Source organism: Amblyomma mixtum, chromosome 7, assembly GCF_055824585.1.
Source record: "Amblyomma mixtum isolate Tamu chromosome 7, ASM5582458v1, whole genome shotgun sequence".
Taxonomy (NCBI): domain Eukaryota; kingdom Metazoa; phylum Arthropoda; class Arachnida; order Ixodida; family Ixodidae; genus Amblyomma; species Amblyomma mixtum.
The window spans coordinates 89,206,893-89,228,832 of NC_143018.1; the positions used below are offsets into that span (position 1 = coordinate 89,206,893).

General features: G+C 49.1%; 1 long non-coding RNA gene and 1 pseudogene across 2 annotated transcripts in view; both read right to left on the bottom strand.

The window, feature by feature from the left end:
• Nucleotides 1-21,940, bottom strand: part of LOC149336780 (salivary peroxidase/catechol oxidase-like) — a 134,793-nt pseudogene that overhangs the window by 37,041 nt on the left and 75,812 nt on the right. The window contains exon 4 of the transcript XR_016284322.1: nt 12,377-12,538. The product of XR_016284322.1 is annotated as a salivary peroxidase/catechol oxidase-like (transcript). The remainder of the gene's footprint in view (nt 1-12,376; nt 12,539-21,940) is intronic.
• Nucleotides 26-2,697, bottom strand: LOC149336781 (uncharacterized). Its single transcript, XR_016284323.1, has 2 exons — nt 1,918-2,697; nt 26-840 (listed from the first exon to the last, which is right to left on the bottom strand). It is a non-coding gene; the product is annotated as an uncharacterized LOC149336781 (long non-coding RNA).

A 21,940-nucleotide genomic window follows, 5' to 3' on the forward strand; every position in this document is an offset into this window, starting at 1 on the left:
GCACCGCGAAATAATTGACCACGACGCGAGTTGCAACGTTTCTTTATGGGAAGCTGCAACTTGAAATCAAAGCGAAAAGGCATTCAAGTTCTAGGACAAGCACTTGACGGAAAGGTAGCCAAGTCGAAGCATTCCGGTCGTCTCCAGCAAGCACTGCGTCGCGGAGTCCACGGTTAAGTGCCGACATCCACGCCATCTCATCAGTCGCGTCCTTCAGTCTTCTGGATGAGAACTTCCTTCTTCATACAACAATTTCGCTATTCATATATCTAAGACGGGCATCTGACACGTTGTCCAGACTGGCGCAATGAACTAAACAGAAGGTGTCGCTACGTTCATTAACTCGGCCTTTATGAACAAGTGACGGGGTGGGGAAATGGCCCGTCTCGCAGTCATAGAAAAGTGCTACGTGTCGCAACCCAGTAGCTGGAGCGAACGACGTGACAGTTAGAAGATGGCACACGTGGACAGCTTGCCGTGGCATTGTCGTTCCTCCTTGCGCAAGTCTGAGGCTTGCGACGAAGGAAGAAAAAAATGCACCGGCGATCATACGATGTGTTGCGACATTTCAGCGTCCGCAGTACTGGTTGCACATTTCGCTTTCGCATTGATACCTTTCTCACTGCGTCTTCTGAATTTGATTTCGCCGTCGCTTTTTAGACCCGGTCGGCTGTGGTGGGTGGAGACTTCTGGACGGTGGAAGTTGGTGAAGAGTGCAGATGGGTGGCGGGGGCTCGTAGGTAAGATGAATTTTTACCGGTGCTCCTACCGGAGGGTGCTCGTAAAGAGTGCGCATCTTTATTCAAGCAGTGGAATCCCCGCTTCAGCTGCCTTATCGCCCTGCAAAAGCAAAGTGCTACCATTAAGTGACGTAGTCACATTCAAACGTAACAGTAACGTGCAGATAGTGATGCATGCAGCTGCCTGAAGCAGCTAAGTTTTGCATATTATATGCATCTTGCCAGCTGCTATCTGTGAAATATATGCTGTGTATTTTTAACATTTACAAAGTTACGTATTGTAAACAGTAATGCAGGCTTTCACTCCGCAGAACATCTCAACGAAGCACTAAGAGCACACCAAGCAACACATATGATTGGCTCAATATTGAAAATGGATGGTATCACTGTAGTCCTTTGTAGGCCCAGCCTTGGCTAATGCATTTGCAATATTGGGCCAATTAGCTGTGTTGCTAGGGACAATGCAGAAAAGTGGAGCAATAGATAAACATTCGCTTTGATGTACTTATTGCTAGTTGAATTATCGTACCATACAAGCATTAAGAATGCAGGCAACCATAGTCTAAGGTCTAATGGAGCGGTTCACTCAGTCTGTTTACAATGCTCCGTTGGATAAATTGAAGAACCAGAAGTCTGAAAGAAAGACTCACATAATATGGAAGAGAATCCCAAGGCAGCACTCAGCACAGACCGCTAACTGCAATATGAGTTGTTGTTGTCGAGCAAAGTTTGATCACCATTGATCAGACAAAAAATTGACTTTTAACTAAAAAAAAATGTGAACAGTGGCTCTCGCCTAAACACATATTCATCCACGGCTACAGTCCCACGCGTAGGAATGAGAGCACAATGAGGGAACAGTGCAGAGACGAGACAAAATGAACATTTAAAGACACACATGGGCGCTGACTATCAACTATGAGTTGATAGTCAGCGCCTCTGAGTGTCTTTCAATGTTAATTGTGTCTCGTCCCTGCGCTGTTCCCTCACCATGCAAAGCAAAAAACTAGCCCGACAACTCGCTCTTCTAAATGAGAGAACATTCGCGTATTTGGTAGAGCTGTTTGTGGTCGACCTCTTCATATGTTGATGGCGCTCTGACACTCCGTACAGCAACTATCAGAAACTGATTATATATGCGCCTCTGTCAGCTTTCGACCTAAGCATCGAGACATACCTTTCCACAATCACCCTCGTAGTACCGTGCGCAGTATTGTAGCTTCTTTTGCCGGATGCATGTCCACAGTTCGGAATGGTGACATAAGCCAAAGTCTTCAAGGGTATCCACTGTTCGGCCATCGTGGGCCATCGTTCGGCCACCGTTGGGCCACACTCCTGGTAGCCAGCATTCGCGCGTCGTAGGTGCCGCCCACTACCTTGCGATGACTCCGATGATATGGCTGTGACAGTTAACCACAGGCTGCACGTTGATAGAGCTGTAGAAGTGGCGATTGACGTATGCCCTTCTTCGTGGCGTTCATGAGCCTGGATCCTCACATGGCCGCCGCCGACAGCACCCACGATTCGCTTAAACCCAGGGACAGCGTAGAAATCGCCGTGCACTTCTCGGAGTTGGTTGGGTGACGACCGACTGGAAATAAAACGGCGATGGTCATGTTTAGTCCCAGGCCGGTGTCGTGTGAGCTTGCGCAGGTACATACTGGCACGGGCACGTGCGAAGGGAGACACTGTTGTGCTAACCTCAGGACCGTCCTTAACGCTGACCACCACACAACCTTGCTCGCCGAAAACCCGAAACTAAACCACGCACGGCGCTCACGGAGAGCGATACCTTCACGCTACCTGCGATCTGTTCTCTCGCAGTTCCGTGCATATCAAGTGCATATTGATGAGACATCGTACGGCTCCTTGTAGCGAGAAGGTGTTGTTCTGGCGGTGCAGTTAGTTAAAATGGGCGCCAGAACACGCCCAGCCAAGAGAAGAAAGCGGTAATAGAACTAGCGAGGGAAAGTTAGAAGGTTGGAGATAAGCTTACCGGATCCAATTTCTGCTGCGGCGAAAGTGGGCGAGAGCAACTCGGCGTACCGTGCGACTGGATGTCGACTAGTGGGTCCCGATCGCATCTCGGGCCGTGATGAGATAACAGCCGGAGGCGAAACATTTCGGAACGATCATGATCTGCACACCGCTGCTCGAAGCGTCGCTCCGTCGCCTCGGGTGCTCGATAGTAAGAATGTCGATGAGAAAGGCGATGCCGTCCCGGGCGAAACCAAAGAGCTGCTCGATGCTCCTCTGAACGTGTCGAGAGGATTTGTTCTGTCGCGAAACACGTTCGCGGAGCAATAGGCGCTCAGTGATCGTCTTGAAGTGTACCATGCACATGCAGGGCAACGTTGAAAGATGGGTCTTGATTTGGGCTTGTTGTTCAGAATGCACAATAAAAAGAAGCAGCCGCGAATAGACAAGGAGTCCGACCGGCGTCCGCATGTCTAACTCAGCTTTTGCTCCAAGCTATTTTCCTTTGTTGCTGATGTTGTTAACTTTTACTTTTGACTCTGCTTTTGCTACTGTTGCTTTGCTCTTGTTGCTGATTTAGTATTTTATTTTGTTTTTCGTTGTTTACTCCATTGTTTTCTTGCATCCTTCTGTTCATTGGCTCCGGTTACGTTTGGCCGTGCGACGCTTTCAGATTCTTGGAGATAAGGGTTTAGCGTGTTTTTAGGGCAATAGATGGATGATGTTTTATTTGATAATTTTTGCTACGTTACTCTCGGTCTCGTAATGCGACGTGAGTTGTGGATTGCATATGAATGTTGCTCCCTACTTTCAATAAGCTGTTGGCAGTTCAGCGCCAGTCCTGTTGTCCTGTTTTCGTCCTTGCCTATTCGCGCCGCTTCTTTTTATTAAACCATGTTAATGATGGGCTTTAAGGCGTAGGTAAGACTGCTTGAAGCAGCCTTGGTTCCAGTCTCATTCAAATCTTAATTTTCTTTCTTGTTAAACTCTATTTTCATTCGCTCAAGCGAATTATCGTCTAGGGAAGATTTCTGACTTCAACAAAATTTAGTTGAGCCTGAAGATAAGAATAAGACGGCTTACGAACTTTGTGCAATCGGGTCCGGGTGGGTGGGGGCGGGAGGAGGCTTCTGGAGGCTTCTGGGGGTTCGAGGTGACTGAATGTAGCTGGCTGAATGCTCGTAGGTGGGAAATGCATTTTTACGGTGGGTTCCCGGATGTGCGCCCACGGCAGTGGGCTTCTGGACCCCCCCCCCCCTCCCCCTCCCCCTTTCACACACACAAATAGAAATAGACAGGCAAGCAAGAGCTTATGACCCTGTTCATTGTCTCGCCGCTTCTTACTTTCCAAAGGTACACCCCGTCATGGCAGGTAAATGGTTAGGACGCTTAGCTACTCAGTCCGAGGACGCGAGTTCGAACCCGGTTCGAACGCACACACACATGCACGCACATGCGCACAAAACCACGCACACGTACGCACGAACGCACCCACATACACGTTGGCAGTTTTGCCGACGCAGTAAGCAAGCAATATCGATTTCATTTCGCTACTCTGTCGCTAAAATCTTGTGCCAGTTGATTTTTGTTCGTCATAAGTGCAATTATCACAGTAATTATCACAATATCATCATAATCACCGTCGTCACCTGGCGACGATAATGATCGCTTACGACGGATTACAGCGACGATGGTGAGGTCCCTTATTTTTAATAATGATGATGAATGAGATGAATATGGTTGGAGAGCCAATGACGGAAGGGCATCGAAACGCGCGCATTCGGCATTATCGCCCTGTCTTAGTTAGCCTTTCAAGGTAAAGCAAACGTAATTAGCGACTTGCACATTTACATAAGACGATGACTATCTTTAGAGAAACATATTAATTGCGCCCCACCCTCTTTACCTCAAGCGCTCTTCAATCATTTATTTTGAAGGCTCAAAGTAGGGACACCTTTTGAAAGTTTCCTCCTCGAAAACTGCAAAACACTCCTCGGTGGAGCGGTCCTTAAGTTACATTCTTAGATGAAAAGAAGACACCGTTTAACATTTCAAAACGCTTCGAGTTCCTTCCGCCTCATCCATGTAACGTGGCAGAATCAGTGGCCATTTAGCAGCGAATGAAAAAAAAAAAACTAATGTAGGGCTCAATGGAGGGATGCGATGGAGAGTGGCTGATGAAAGTGCTCGCGTGCGCTAACTCGCTCGCCCAAATAGCCTGCCCCCGCTGAGAAGAAGAGCGGTCTCTTCCGGCTTTTCTTCTTGAGAGTGTAGTACCTCTTATGAGCAGACTCAACATGTCATGTTGAATTTTGTGTTGGGACCAGGATGGTCTCGCGTTGGTGAATTACTGAGGCCGAGTTGAAAGTCTACGGAAAAGTGGCCACTGTACTAGAGTTGAGCATTCTCAACAGAATTTCTGCATTGCTTGCATGTTGAAATCACTGGGGTGATTCGACACATCATTCTTAGGGTAATTTGCCCTTAAAAAATTATACGCCAACATTATCGAACAAAACAGCATAGTCGGTAAAAAGGGGGGAGGAGTCGGCCTGGCTAATACCGCAGCGCCGGCATAGCCAGCCGACCTTCATGCACGACAAAGAAGCGTGTGTGCCACCGTAGCAGAAACCGCGCCTCCCCATCCGCTGCAAGCCTTTCAGACAGGTATTGCCAGATGAGGAGACGCAGGCTCTGCAACGCGGGGTACACAGCCGTCGCCGGTTGCCGCCGGGCTTCGGCCAGACAGCGGCGACGCCACAAAACAAACATGGCGGACATAAACACTAGTTTGCCAAAATAATCACGTGGTTGCCGGATGCCTGGCCCGGCACGAACCGAAAACACCCGACACACCTGCCTTGAAGAGAAGTTTATTGGACTGATTATTCATACAAAGGGACCATAGTCCCTCACAAAGACAAAAACACCAAGGCAGCGACTAGTGTCGCTCGGTACAAACAAGCTATGGAACAAGAACACGACGGCGACTGCTGCCGCCGTTCACACAAAATCATTCACAGCACAAAATGTTCAAAGGGTCCATAATGTCCAGGCATCGCGGGGAAGCACGCTCACTGAATACGATGAACGCGCACCGACACCGCGCACCACACACTCAATACGGCAGGAGCCGCACCGTCACGCGGCCCCCGCTGGCGGCGATGAAGCGGGTGCTCCACCGCCGCAGGAACTCGTCTTCTGGGAGGGTCACATGATCTAAACACGCCTGTTGAAACAGGCGCGCCCGAACCCTCTGCAGCATGGGGAACATGGCGCGTTGAGGCCGGCCCTGCAAGGAAGCGACGCCTCTCTGGCGCCACAAAACGAAGGCCCCAACACACAGCAAGAGCCGCACAAATGCGTCGCGCGGCCTGGTGTGCGAGTCGAGGCTAACAAAAAACATGCGCGACATCAGCCTCCAAAAAGTGCGCGCTACGACGCACTCAAAAAGCGCGTGTTCGAGGGTCTCTGTCGCACCGCACTGGGGACACCGAGAAGAAGGAGCGATGCCCCACGCGGCGATGCGGACCCCCGTTGGGAGGACTCTCCAGCCTCGCAGCCAGCCGAAGTCGCGGACGTCTGGTGGTACCCAGTGCGACGTCAAGTCTCGCCACCGTACCCGCCTGCTCCGCTCTAGCTGTTCAGGTGTAGCCTCCTGGATGGCAAGGAGCTCGCAAACGCGGGAGGCCTGCGTCTGAGAGACGTCGACCTCGGGCAGGGTGGCGGTGAGAGACTCGGCCGTCCGACAGACATACCGGAAGAACTCCGGCTGCCGTTCGGCTGAAGGACCTACGAGTTCACCAAAAAAGAGCCGCCGCGAAGTCCCGAGAAGGTAGGCGAGGAGCCCTCTTCCCGGGTAGTCGGTGCCGATACACCTGCCACCACATATTCACAGCGAGTTCGCAACTTTTCCATCTTAAGCGCAATCTAAACTTTTCCCTTGTGTACTCCTACAAATGGGCGTCCGGATCTCCGCAGGTAGTGGCCTGCCGATTAGCACAGTTATGTCAAAACAACTGTTACCATTTATTTATTTTATGTGTACTAGAGGTAATCAATTTCAAATGCAAAGTTCTGTTAGTTGAAGTCCTCGATTAATTCATACCCTGGCCCAAACCCTCGGAGGACGGTGGGAGAGACACCCTTCGCCGCACCATAAAAGAGGTTTACCTCGATCTCCGCCTCGACAAATGCCTTTACCCTCCCCCTCATCCATCACTCACGGCGCCGAAGGCTCGCCTTCTTCGGCACATCCAAATGAATGCAGTCATCACCTCGTCCCGCCTCTTTCTCTATCGCTATCGATCGGACCCTTCCTGTTGTTGTTGTTGTTGTGACTGAGAGAAGGATGAAGAGGAAATTTCACGGGCCTGCCTACTGGCTCGAGCCAAGCCACCACCGCTGCCACGTGCAGATAGAGGAGAGTTAAGATTTCAAAGGAAAGAGAAAAAGGAAAGAAAAGATGCGCGTCGCAGCAACAACTGCGTCCGCCGGAGCGGACGTTGCTGAAAAAACAGATAAGCGGCCGAAGCCGCGCTCGCCGAAGCGAGGACAGATACCAGTACCAGCCCCAACTGCCCCTGTATCTATGCGGACCTTGCCCATTGCTTCTTCTATTGCCCGGCTGCTCTGCAGTTGGGTTCCTACCCCCCACTTTCTTTATCCATCACCACCTGGCTCGACTGGCTTAGCGCTGAAGGGAGGAAGAACAGCGACTTCTGGTCGCCCTGACGGTCGACCTGCTCGGCCTGTAAATTTTGGCCGAATAAATATCTTCTTCTTACTACTAAATAACAGAAATAAAGCACTAATTAAGCGTCCTTTTTCATGATCGCACACACGTATCCTCCGAAGTAAGTATGCCTGAAAGGTCATATTGCACCACTAGCACTTTTTCCTATGCGAGAAAATGACTTTGAGCGGTTTACGACATTCTTAACAGGTGCTGCATACATGCCGCGTCCGACGGAAATGCGTGGGCGGCAGGCCAACATGTTGGGGAGGGCGCACTGTGCATATGTTGACAAATGGGCACACGCCGGCAGATAGCGCTGACAAGCACTTCTGTCACTGTCCTTCTGATGTTTCCCGTTTTGCTCACGCCTGCACATACCTGAAGTCAGTGGAACCACTCAGCGCTGTCGGAACAGTAGACCATGTTAGCGAATCAGCGGCTGTGTTCACCAACGTCCTCGCCTCTAAAAGATGTCGGTCATTAGTCGTCCCAGTGTTGATGGCCGACTATCCGGCAGACAAGAAGCCTGTGCGTCAAGAACATCTCTTAAGTGCTGACGGCTTCGCTCGTCAGTTCGGCGCCTGAAGTTTGCTAGAGTGCTTGGTGATACTGAGTTGAGGAGCGGAGGAACTTCCCCGTCTGTCAGCTGTAATACGTACCTGCACTCATGCACAAATGTCTGTGAAAGCTAAAGAGACGGAGTGAATTATACACACACCGCGCGCGCGCGCGCGCGCGCGCACACACACACACACACACACACACACACACACACACACACACACACACACACACACACACACACACACACACACACACACACACACACACACACGTACGCATGCACACACACACACACATACACACGCACACACACACAAACACACACTCACAAGCACACTCGCGCACACGCACACACACACACTCACAAGCACACTCGCGCACACGCACACACACACACGGACCACACACACACACACACACACGCATGCACACACTCGCCGCTTCAATCTTCCCAACGGTATTAGCCCGTCATGATACTTGAGTGGTGAGGGTGCTTGGATTTTGAGCCCGAGCACGCAGGTTCGAACCCGGTGAAAGGCAAAAAGCACCCGTGCGCTGTGTGATGTAACTGCGTATTAGTGATCCCATGGCGGTCGAGATCATTCCGGAGCCGTCCACTATGGCGCCCTCTTCCTCTGCTTCCTTCATCTCATACCTCACGGCGCATTTGAGATGTCCGACGAGAATTGAGAGTTACTACGCCCTTTCATGCCCTCAAAACCAATTTCACTTCTTCAGTGGCATTTAAATGCGCTACTACTTATGCTCTCAGCGCATCGCATGCGAACACGGGCTGCGCAATCCGCCATGTATTGCAGAGGAGACGGATAGCATCGGAACAGCGGCTGCAGGCATCGCGAGATGAATGCCAAGAAGGCTTGCATTCGTGTGGTGGCTGCCGGAACGACAACTGGCGTCGCGTGATGTGCACCTGCTGTTACTGGCGCAACGGAGCAGAGTGGCGCCACGCCTCCGAGACACGTGCAGGCACGTGGCTCTTGATAGTCCTTTCTGGAGATCGGAGCCTTTCCACTCACGTCCGATCGTTTGCCGCGGCTGCTACGTCAGCTGACGATGGCTTTCCTTCTGTTAAAGAAATAGCTGTGCAGGGAGAACTTTCCAGATTAGTAGCAGCGGCTTTGTGTGCAGTTAAGGAAAAACCCACTGTTCAGCTGCTTGCGAAAAAGAAACAAAAAATGGTATCCCGCTAGATCAGAGACATTATACATTCTTTGCAGACATGCGCGATCAGGGTTGAAGGAGGTTCGGTTGAGGGCGGTTTTATAAAATGGCCACTTGATGGCTTCAGAGTAACAATAGTCCTTTCCACTGGGTATAAGTAGACGTAAAAGACGTAGACGTTCTTTCTAATATTGCAAACAGGTGCAGAGAGCTGGTGCTGCGGCTTTCAGCATGTTTGTGCCAGCGGCATACACACTCCAGCAAGTAATATGGCGACGCTCAAGGAGCGCTTGTTGGAAAGGTCTATAGCACTCCTTATAAAAGTCTACAGATCTTTCATCGTCATCATTATCATCAGCCCGACTACGCCCACTGCAGGGCAAAGGCCTCTCCCATGTCTCTCCAGTTAACCCTGTCCTTTGCCAGCTGCAGCCACCATGTCCCCGCAAACTTCTCATCTCATCCACCCACCTAACTTTCTGCCGTTCCTTGCTACGCTTGCCTTCTCTTGGAATCCACTCCGTTACCCTTAAGGACCATCGGTTTTCTTCCCTTCGCATTATATGCCCTGCCGTAGCCCATATCCTCTTCCTGATTTCGACTAGGATGCCATTAGCCCGCGTTTGTTCTCTCGTCCACTCTGCCTTCTTTCTGTCTCTTAGCGTTACACCTATCGTTTTCCTTTTCATAGCTACATGCATTCTGCTTACCTTTAGTTGAACCCTCTTCGTTAGCCTCCACGTTTCTTCCTCATATCTGAGTAGCGGTAAGATACAGCTATTATTTACTTTTCTCACGAGGGATATTAGTGATATTAGTGTTATTCGGTCTTGTATTGTAACCAGTTCTGTCAAAATAAAATGATCAAACAAAAACAAACAAACAAAACTATCATTCATGACCAAAAACAAACAAACAAAACTATCATTCATGACCTTAGAGAACCTGCCAAATGCGCTCCACCACATTCTTGATGATAGTGAATTTTTATGGCGCAAGGGCGTTTGCGGCCAAAGGGTTCCAAGGTGCAAGGTATTTTTAGTTTGGCATCTTTTTTTTTTGCAGTATCTTTTACGGAAGCCTGCCTGATCATTTGGTTGATTGAAGTCTAAGGTTGTCCTGACCATATTAGCGATTACTTTAGTAAATACCTTATAGTCAACGGCAGTAAGCTGATCGATCTATAATTCTTCAAGTCTTTAACGTCTCTTTTCTTATAGGTTAAGATGATGCAAGCGTTGTTCGAAGCATCTGGTACGCTTAAGGTCACATGACATTGCGTATACAAGGTGCCTAATTTTCCCAGCATAATCTCCCCATCGTCCTTCAACCGATATGCTCTTACCTGATACTCACCAGCAGCTTTCCCTCTTTTCATTGCCCCTAAAGCGTTCTTTTCTTCCTCTTTCTTTACTGGCAGGTTGTCCCATTGCTGTCCGCTACTGTCTCATTAACCTCCTGTTGCATTGGCTACTGTATAGGTTTGTGTTGAACTCTTTGGCAACTTTCACTATCTTATTCATATTGGTAATGACACTGCCCTCTTCGTCTTTTAACGCATACATCTGATTTTTGCCTAAACCTACTTTCTTTTTCACCGCTTTCAGGCTACCTCTGTTCTTTTGAGCATGTTCTGATCTCTTGATATTAAACATCGCTACGTCGGCTGCCTGCGCTTATTGATTAGCTTTGGTAGCTCTGCTAGTTATATACTGTACTGTGGAGTTAGAGACTTTCATGCTTTGTCGGTTCTGAATCAAATCTTTCGTCACCTGATAGAGCATGCAGGTATCCTGTCTAAGTATCCTGCCGCCTACTTCTACTGCGCACTCAGTAATGATAGCTCTCGGATTATCTCTCATTGCTTGAACATTAATGTCGTCGCCCTCAGATAAAGACGAATATCTGTTCTAGGCAACATCCTGAATTCCTCTATTTTTCCTATTACTGGTAACTCGTTAATGAGCTTCCGCTTCACTAGTTTCTTCCATTCCCTTTTGTAGACTAGGATAATTCGAGACCTTACTATCCTGTGGTCGCTACCTTTGCGAGGACGTCCACATTCTGCAAGATGTCAGGGTTGGTGCATAGTATGAAGTCTAGTCTAACCACTGGGGCTCTTCCACGACCACTTCCTGTTCTCTGATTTCCGCAAGAAGGTATTCATGTTCCGTAAATCATTTCTCTATCTGCGAACTCTATTGACTCTACTAGGACAGGCATCATTTGGTTACTGCTGTGCGAGAGGTTGCTGTTGGCTACAGGTAGGATTCAGGGGGCGGACTTAGAGGAGGACTGGTGAAGGGGGCGGTCGCCCCCTTCCCTCCCCTTCGCCCCCTCGCCTACTTCCCAGGCGAAGTTTAATTTTTTTTTTGATTGAAGTGCCTGCAGCACCACGAGGATATTAACGCAAGGGGGGGGGGGGGGGGGGCATTCTACAAAAACATATGCCCGAAAATGAGCTGGTAACAACAAATACATAGCAGAGCACGAAAACATAAAAAGAGCGAAAACGTAATACCGAAAAGTCCGCGAAAACAGCAGGCTCGCAGTTCTAATCTTGCGGCTAATCAGCGGTCAGCTAACGTTTTCCAGCCGAGATTTTTTTTTCTATTAATGCAAGCAAGACCACGCGGACCGCCATTTTTACGACGAAAAAGTAAAAAGAAAACATGGTGAAAATAACACTTCCCCCAATCACCCACCGCAAGAGGGAACCATAAATCCACCCCTAGTGGGATTAGCCTTGCGCTACCTAGACCGTAGCGATGCATTAAATTAAAAAAAAAAAAAAATGTGGCACTGCCGTACAGTCACAAAATTCATGAGCGTGAACACGGGAGCGCGTGGCAGATAGCCTCGAGCCCTACTCGTGGCGATACGCGGCGGCCGCTTTCCGCAACGCAGTGTAAAGGGCTTCGCCGCCTTGCCTGCTTTCGGCAAGCGGAAGAACACTCCTCCCTTCCCACTTTCTTTATGAAAGCGGCTGCCGCGTATCGCCACGAGTAGGGCTCGAGGCTATCTGCCACGCGCTCCCGTGTTCACGCTCATGAATTTTATGACTGCACATTGGTTGAGCCGTGCCGCTCTCCCGTGCTCCTGGCTGCACGGACAACTGTAGCAGAATTGTGCAACTTCATAATAGAGTGTGTAGTAAAGCATGCTAGTTACGCACGCATGACTCCGCTGCAGTCGCTGCACGCCGATGAGCGGACGAAGTTGATGCAGGTGACGGACAGCGGCCCGTAGAATCTGTCGTCGCTGGCCACGCTCACCGAGAAGCAGGCGGGAGACTGATCGGCATCGCTCCCGCAGCACAGCAGCAGAGACCCGTTGTCTGCGGAGTGCAAGACAAAGAATAATACAAAATAGAAAAATTTGATGAGGATCGTTGTTTCCATAGGGACAGCCATTCGAAACGTTTCTATTCTACACGTAGAGCTCTATGTAGAAGAAGTAAAAAAGAGCGCAGCGACGACGGACAAGACAGAAGAAAGAAGGACAAGCGCTGACTAACAACTCAGGTTTATTGGAAAAAACACGTGTATTAATATCCTCCAGAAAAAAAAAATCAGGACGCATGCTACTCCGCAAACACTTCTAATCATGGGAATCACGATACTTAATCTTACAGTCATGACCTCCCTGCCTTTCCTCTTCTACATCCTCCTCCTCCTCCATGAAGAAGCACCGAGGCAGTGCTTACACACGTGTGACCATTCACGTTAATGTGGTACGCCTCACACAGTTCCCTTGTTATTTTATCCCTATGCCCGCAAACGACTTTTGCCTCACAGAAAAGAGGAGTTCACATTTTCTTATCGAGGGAACCCGGGATATTATTCAGCGGGCAATCTCTGTTATGTTCTGTTCTGAAGAAGGACACCTTCTTCTTCTGTCTTGTCCGTCGTCGCTTCGCTGTTTTTTACTTCTTCAATATGCACCAACTCACTCAGTTTTCGGCTCTTCTAGAGCTCTATGTGAACCGACATGGGCTGAAACTGTTCCGGGGACAGGTGTATAATATGAACTTTCTCCGGGGTCGTCGTGGTATGTTGTAAAAGAAAGCATCAGATTACATGAGCTGTAGGCAAAGAGAATGCTGTGCAGGTATGCCTGAGCAATGGGCGGAATCTGGGGCCATGCACTGAAATATTCCACATGCGATTATGTGAGATAGATGGCCCTGGAATCGGCTACGCTTATGGGTTTTTAATACCTGGCCTTTTCTTTGGCAGTCTAAAACACCCTTTTGGGCTAGCTGGTGTTTGTCCCTCCGTTAATAGGAAGTAACTGCGGGTCACGATGTCACAACCTCGGTCATGTATGTAAGCCTGTCGCAAAGCACGCACCTCGTGGTACTTCGCTGTTCGACTTCTTTTTACTCCACTGCCATCCCATAATGCTTTCTGTAACAGCGCATTCCGCAGACATATACAAAGTTTCCGCTAGAGCTCTTATGCGAAGGTTCGAAATAAATGCTTATATGCGAGCACGAGTACAACCTAATGGGTTTAGCTTTATTATATATAAGAGCATGGCTGTTTTGTGATGCAGACATTTCGTTTCCCCTGCTGTTGAAAAACGGTAAGTTAAAGCACTTCCGTTACTGAATTTACCCAACTCTAATCACGTGCTGTAAAAAACTTTGTTTTTTTTTTTCGATGCACTTGGTATGATCCATTGTTGACTGACAGCACTATGTCCCATTGCTTTATTCAGTGAGTATTCTTCGTTTTGCAACAATCAAGAACAACGAGCACATAAAAATATGGAGCCGCTTTCAAGCACTCGTAAGATGTAACTCGAGCCCGGAGTTTCAAACGTTCGTTATAAATAAAAAAAAATTATTATCCTGGTATGATTAACGGTCATACCAAAACGAAAGAAGTACGAACTCAAAGACCAAAAACACTGCATTTAGAGATTTGTTACTGCTGCGAGCACTTCAGAGTTCGAGGCCAGCGCTTCGTGACGAGTCGCTAGATGGTTGAGTCAAACGCTGTGAGTGTTAGGACACCACAAAATGGGCACCTTCTCGATTCAAAATTAGCAACGCACCCAGTTCCTTATTACCGGAAACCAGCGAGCATGTGCAATAAAGAGAAAGACAAACCTTTTAGTCATCATCATCAGCAGCGTAACTACGCCCACTGCAGGACAAAGGTCTCTTCCGTGTCTCTCCAATTAACCCTGTACTTTGCCAGTTGCGGCCACCGTATTCCCGGAAACTTCGTAATCGCATCCGCCCACCTAACTTTCTGCCACCCCCTGCTACTCTTGCCTTCTCTTGGAATCCACTCCGTTACTTCTAAGGACCAGCGGTTATCTTGCCTTCGCATTACATGCCCTGCCCAAGCCCACTTCTTCCTCTTGATTTCGACTAGGATGTCATTAACCCGCGTTTGTTCCCTCACCCACTCCGCCCGCTTCCGGTACCTTAACGTTACACCTATCATTTTTCTTGCCATAGCTCACTGCGTTGTCCTTAACTTAAGCCGAACCCTCTTTGTTAGCCTCCACGTTTCTGCCCTGTAGGTGAGTACCGGTAAGATACAGCTGTTGTATACTTTTCTCTGAGGCTTATTGGTAAACTGCCTTTCATGATCCTAGAGAACCTGCCATATGCACTCCACCCCATTCTTATTCTTCTAGTTCTTTCCCTGCCATGATCCGGATAAGCGTCACTATACCTGCCCTAAGTAGACATATTCTCTCACTACTTCCAGTCCCTCGCGACCAATTGCGAACTGCTGTTCCCTCGCTAGACTGTTGAACATTGCTTTGGTCTTCTGCAGGTTAATTTTTAGCCCCGCCATTGTGCTCTGCCTTTCTAATTCATTGATCATGCTTTGTAGTTCATGTCCTGAGTGACTTAGCAAGGCAATGTCATTAGTGAATCGCAAATTACTTAGGTATGCTCCATTAACTCTTATCCCCAACTGTTCCCACTTCAGACCTAGGCGTACCTCCTGTAAACAGGCGGCGAATAGCATTGGCGCGATCGTGTCTACCTGCCTGACGCCCTTCCTGCGCGAGTTAAAAAAAAGGCCACTTGCAATAAATGGAAAGGAACAGAGTGCAGTAACGGAAATTATTATTATTGTTATTAAAGTGGTGATGGTCAGCGAAGGTCGCTTGGGGCTTTTATCGATGTGGTCCAGAAGTCGCGAAGGTGTCCCGCCCTTGAATTACGCAGGATACTAGTGGCAGCTTTTTTTTTATGCTTGCGGCTACCGCCGGTAATTGGCGCACCTGCGATCTCCTGGTCAACTCATGCCAACTCTCGCGACTAGTACGCTCAGAGACGAGGCTTCTTGCAACATGGGGCGGAGCTGTTTTCGCACTTGATGCCATGCACGTGTGTTTACGACCTGCTGGCGGCAGGTGCCGACAACACGTGCACAAAAACATCCACTGTGCGAACGGCTAACCGTTCCACGTGCGCGCCTGAACAAAAAGAACGGAAACCGCTTAGCGCCACAAACAGCGCCGAAAGCCGTCCGGTTTCCTCGAGATGCACACAATTGCCGCGGCGACACCGGCCCGCGATCACGCCGCTTTTGTATACGGCACGCTGTGCTGCTGTTTCGCTGCTCGCCGTCCGCGGGGCTGGCCCGGTGCCAGTTCGTTGCTATTGCGCTCCGGAGAACCACGGTGCTCGTAAATGGGGATTTCTCAACGCAAGCCCGGTCGAGTGTAGGCCTGAAGCACTCGGCGGGGCAAGCAGACGAAGCGCCATCGATGTCGGAGCTGGTGTGGCTCAAGAGTTTGTTCAGTCAGACCAGCTGAGCAACCTCCAATCAAGACCGAGGCATAATACGCAGTCAATATGAGGATGTTTCCGGATGGTGGCGCCCCTACCGAGCGGCTTAAAAATTACAAGGACACAAGGATACTAGCCATGTAGGCTATCGGTCCAAATAGTTTGTACAATGTTTCCTTGGATGAGCAAATAAAGATTCTTTGATTGATTGATTCGCAACTAAGGTATTGAGAGGCGAAAGCCGAGAACACTATGCCGTGACGACTTCCGGTGGATGTGACGTCACACCGTTCCCGTGGCTGTATCGATACCCAAATTACACATTTTTCGGGGATCTTAAGTGTTAATTACGCTTGACTGCACATTTTTTTCATCTAATTTGACACATATACGACGTTTTTCAGACCCTTCTGCGACAATTTTCACTATGTCGTGACGACTTCCGGTGGATGCGACATCACATTGTTTCCGTGGCTATATCGACGTCTACGTCGCAATTTCGATACAATTTCAACATGTTTGCGTATAATTAATTAGCTACTTAATACAACGTCATCAAACTTGGCTTCTAGGTTCATTTTTTTCCTCCTCTATCTGAAGCGACCATTGGTTCACTTTTATCTTTTTTTAGTTCCCGAGTTAAACGCGTGTGACACGCTTTATTAACGGACGACAGTATGAGCCATTTAAGGCTTTCGCCTTAATAAACTCTCGGCGGCACCTGCAATCTTGCTGTTCAATATGCTGAGCAGTCCTGAACAGTTTGACTGCCGCTAGTGTCGCAACAATCAGGAGACCTCCGATTAGCAGTCCAACTAGCGCGGTACGTTTCCGCACGTGGAACGCATGGTGACTTTCGCATCTGCCCTACCAACGGCCTTGTGCTGCTGCTGAAGACGGATCCGCGGGCCCGTCTCCTTTCTACAGACTTCTGTGGCCCTGGGAGCACATCTATGATCCACGAATGTTAATATGATATTGCAGTTTGTCGAGCTGGAAACGCCTCAAAGGAAATAATAGGTTTCTTCACTCGCCGGTTCGACGGTGTCAAAGGCACAACGGCTGTGGCATATGTCCTCCTGCTGCTCACTACGAGAGAGGAGGCCCACATATCGATGGGGTGAAATACAAAAACGCCCTGCTATGTTTTGCGCTAAGTCCTGAGCCATCGACAGTGGTCTCACGCATCGGCCAGGAAAAGAAAAAATATGGAGGGGAGACTTAAGCTTTGCCTTAAGGGAATGATGCGATGGTGTAAAGGGTAAATTTCTATATATGCAGGATGTCCTTCTCTACATTCATAGATCCCTGGCAGTCCTCATACACCTTCTGGCGCTGTAGTGCTGCGGTTAAGCCATGCGCCTCTGCACTGCGATTCCAGGTGCACCCAGCGGTGTACCTCGTGCGGCCCGGGTAGCGCTTCCCAAGCGGCCAATCATTAACTTGACTGTCACCTACCATGGTGGTCAGTTTCCTCACTATGCGGTGGGCAGGTTGTGATGACGTCGAAAGGTCACGTGACCTAGGTGCCTCACCTGCCTCCTAGTTTCCTCTCTGGAGGCCACCTGCCAGAGCCTTGCTCGTGCTTTTTCCCTCACAACACCTACGCCGACAACGACGACACCGGGTTGTCTGGAGAACGGGGCCTTCAACGCTACCGCGTAAGAACGGTTATGGCTGCTGCATGGAGGTGAGTGCCTGCAGTCTTCCGCCGCGAGAAAGTGGCAGTGACGATAGCGATGGCATGAAAGCCCTTGCGTGGTGGTGGCGGTGGTGGTGTGACACGTTTATTGAAACAGCCTTTATGTTAGGCGTTAAATAGGTCCTGGGCCAAGGTGACGAGGGCGCGTTGCAGGTTCAGGTCCCGGGAGGCAAGCCATATGGGCCACGGTGGGGGTTGGGGGAAAGGATAGGCGGGGGACCGGAAGGTTGCGTGGCGCTGTGTAAGGCAGTGTTCTATGTCTGCATATGGTTTGGTTTGGTTTATGGGGTTTAACGTCCCAAAGCGACAAAGGTTATGAGAGACGCCGTAGTGGAGGGCTCCGGAAATTTCGACCACCTGGGGTTCTTTAACGTGCACTGACATCGCACAGGACACGGGCCTATGTGTGTGGACAGTTTGGGCACTGAGGTGTGGAAGTGTGCCGGTACAGATAAAGTTTGGCTGGTGTATTTAGGAGATTAAACTGTATTCGGCGAAGAATGGGAGCTTGCGCAGATACGTGAATACTTTCATCTGAGCGTCGGTCGGAAACTACGCATCCCGTCGTGGTGGTAAAACTGGCAGTTTTTGCATTTCTTTATGAGAGTGAAACATGCTGCTGCAAGTGTGCTGGAGTGAGTGGGAAGCAGGTCAAACTGCACCAGCCAGCAACAAGACGCCGACGAGGCCTTAGCTTCGTGAAGTGTTTGTATGCACAATCCAGGCATGAAACCTCAGTAATCCATAGCCTTGCCATTTGAGTGTTTTCGCTCCAAATGTTTCACCACGATTTCGTCGGCCAGCACAACAGACGACACTGTCGCTATAGTAGGATACAACTTTAAAGAAAAGAAGTTACTAACAATGGGCCACGGTCCACGGCGTCTTGTATTACTCCGTTGGCTAATAGTAACAGTAAATGATATCAGCTTTTTAATGTTTGACTATATTAAACAAGCGACGTATCAAAACCCTAGAGCTTATATTTTTTGTGTTGTGCTAAGCTTCTTGTTTAGGCAACAAGAAAAGTTTCAACAACGGGCTACTTTTTTATCGTGGAGGAATCCTGTGCAGCGGTCGTAAATGTGGGCGGAGCTTCACTGCAGACTTAACTTGCGGTGCAGGAAGGCACCGCATGCACTGGCCTGATCTCGTGCATGGGGGTTCATAACTCCGACACCAACCGCTGTCACTTTGCCAGGGAAGGAATAACGTTAAACCTATCAAAAAAGGTCGAGGCAAAACACTTTCTTTCTGATAGCCTTTTCAGTTTTGCGCACAGGCATCAAACTCTGCGAAAGTGTCTCCGCGTCACTAAGAATTGCTGCCACTCGAAGGAACATTGTCCTCAGCGAAAGCGCCAAACCCGAAACCCTTGCGTCGCTCAGTAACTTTCGCTCATCCCATTGGGCGCGTATTTACAGTAGTTCGCTTTCAACTACTCTGACGTCTTTGCAGAGACTTTCTTGGCAGACACGCCTGCGCAGCTGTTTATCGCCATCATCTCACCTTCGCCAACTCCTCGGCTTTTGAGATAACGGGAGAGGCAAAGTGAGATAACGTTTTATAAAGAGGCGCGGGATCCATACTACACTGCACAGAGAGAGTGTAAGGAGAGAAAATTCTAGATCGGACAGTGCGCAGGAGCCGAAAGCAAAATGGAATTCAAGAGTAAACGGAATGCATAGATCTTTAACGGCGATCGCCGAACGCCAGTAGTGGCGCGCGCGTTGTGTAATGCTACAAGGCCGCGCGTGCTGTATTCGATCGAGCCTGCTTAGGCAAATTTGATACGATCGTCGGCAATTTCCGGAGGGGGTGTCGCAAGACACGCGACGCCAGAGAGGTCGCCTGTGCTAGTTGCATAGCGACAGTCAGGTGGCCACTACAGAGTTTCGATCTGCGCTACGTGACACCGTTTCTTAAACGTATTCCCACGAAGCCCTTTGACTACGTGCCAAGCTCGTCTGCCCAACACTTGGCCATAGCAATGGCGCTCACATCTGGCTCTCCACGAAGTCTGTGTGCGTGCGTGCATGTGTGTGCGTGTGCGTGCGTGCGTGCATGCGTGTGTGTGTGTGCGTGTGTGTTTATGTGTGTGTGTGTGTGCGCGCGTGTGCGTGCATGAGTGTGTGTGCGTGTGTGTGCGCGCGTATGTGTGTTTGTGTGTGTGTGTTTGAGCGTGTGTGCGTGCGTGTGTGTGCGTGAGAGTGCGAGCGTGCGTGTCTGTGTGTGTGTGTGTGTGTGTGTGTGTGTGTGTGTGTGTGTGTGTGTGTGTGTGTGTGTGTGTGTGTGTGTGTGTGTGTGTGTGTGTGTGTGTGTGTGTGTGCGCGCGCGCGCGCGTGTGTGTGTTCGCACGCGCATTTGTGTGTGCTTTTGTGTCCCGCGGCTACTACGAAGGCTTGACCAAGGCCGAGGTTTATTCGTCTGCGCATTTGTATCTATTAATTTTTTCTTTCCGCGATGCCGCACAAAAGAAGACGCCGCGTGAAGGAGGCAGCGTTTCGAAAGCAGTTAGCGCGGGACGGATTCCACTTGGCACGAATTGTGCACGAGAGCTCTCCCTTAGTTTCTTTTTTTTTTCTGTCACCAACTGCGTGCAAATTGAAGGAGGCGGTGAAAGTGGGGAAGGTCCTGGCGGCGTCCAGCGACTCTTTGAGCGTCGTGCGCGGGAGCGGACGGACGAAGGTGCGAAGTCATTTCAGAGCTACTTTCTTTCTTCTTTCTCGTTCTTTTTTTTTCTCGTCTTTTTTTCATTCGCTCCCTAGTTAAAGTGAATAGAGTAATTTAGGTTCCTGACGCTGTTTCCGCAACCTCGCCTAATTAGCTTCTTGTTGTGACTCATCCATGATACTTGGCCAGCCTGTTAACTGCCCTAGCCAACCGATTCTCCAAGGCCAACCAAGCGTTGCCCAACGTAAGACCGCGATTAATTTCAGCCAGCACAAAGGCGGAAGTGTGAGTGAAGACGAGTGCGATTAAGGGCTTAAGCGCATTTACATGCGGTTCTCAGCGTTTTATTGCGGTGCCCGAAACGTTATGCTTGTTAGGTACATCTAAGCGTAACTATGCCATGTCGACATATTTCTTTCTTTGCATTATCTTTACGAGCGAACTAAAGAATCAAGCTCGGAAAATTGCCTAAGTAGGGTCTTTCCGGCAATTTAGAGCACGTTGTCTCTCTATATCTCACTAGCGTGGAGACCCATCGAGGCCTAGCAGATAAGCGAGTCTGCTTAGAGATACAAAGGATGTCACTCTTATTGTACGAAGCTGTTTGCATGTACCTCGTGTTCGCGCAGGTCTGGTAACAATCATGTTACCGCGAGGGAATTTCAAATTCCGGTGGCTACTTTTTTTCTGGCTTACTATTTTCTAGGAGAATGGTCTAAAAGAATGGTTTTATGCGACCATTTCTTTTCTTGAGAGGTCAGATAAAGCCGTTTCTTTTGGCGACTTTCGGCGCCTAAAAGTTAAATGCCACTGAGTGCTGAAATCACGCATATTTAGCTTAATATGCATTGTAGTTTTCTTTCTCCACGTTTCTCTATTTCGTGGTCGAGCCAGTGACGAAGAAAGGTATGCCAATAGTCACACCACTTACTTTCGGACACCCTTATGGGCTTAGCGCATCGAGCTGGATCACTGACCAAAGAGTTATAATAAGTGTGTAATTACTTATTGGTATCCACCCAAGCGCAGCCATACGGCTTCAAAGAAAAGCTATAGAGCTTTCTCTTTCTCAGAAACTTAAAGAACAGAAGAGAAACTTAAAGAAAAAAATTCAGCGGGCACTTTGACTGTCTAAAGTGGGTAGAGCCGGAAGCGTTTTCCGCACCTCCTTCGCTGTTTCTGTGGCACTGGTGGCGTCACATATAATTGAGTACTAATTACTAAGTGATGACAAATCACTAATTAATGGTTAATTACTGATTAATGTCTGAATACTAATTAACTGCTAATTAATGACGCTTAAGCTTCGCCTTTAGAGTGGAACGCGACAGCGCGTTGTAGCGCTGCCAGGGAGTCCACGGAACGCCACCACCCGTTTGGCGCGATGCCTTGCCCTTTGAACGCAACGCCTTTTGAGGAAAGGAAATGGCGCAGTAATTCTCTGTCATCTCGGTGGACACCTGAACCGCACCGTAGAGGAAGGGAGGAAGTGGGAGTGAAAGAAGATAGATAAAGAGGAGCCGTAATGAAGAAAATGAAAATTGTATTTGAAGAAAGGAAATTACGCAGTAACTGTCTCACAAAATTCAGGGGGGCAC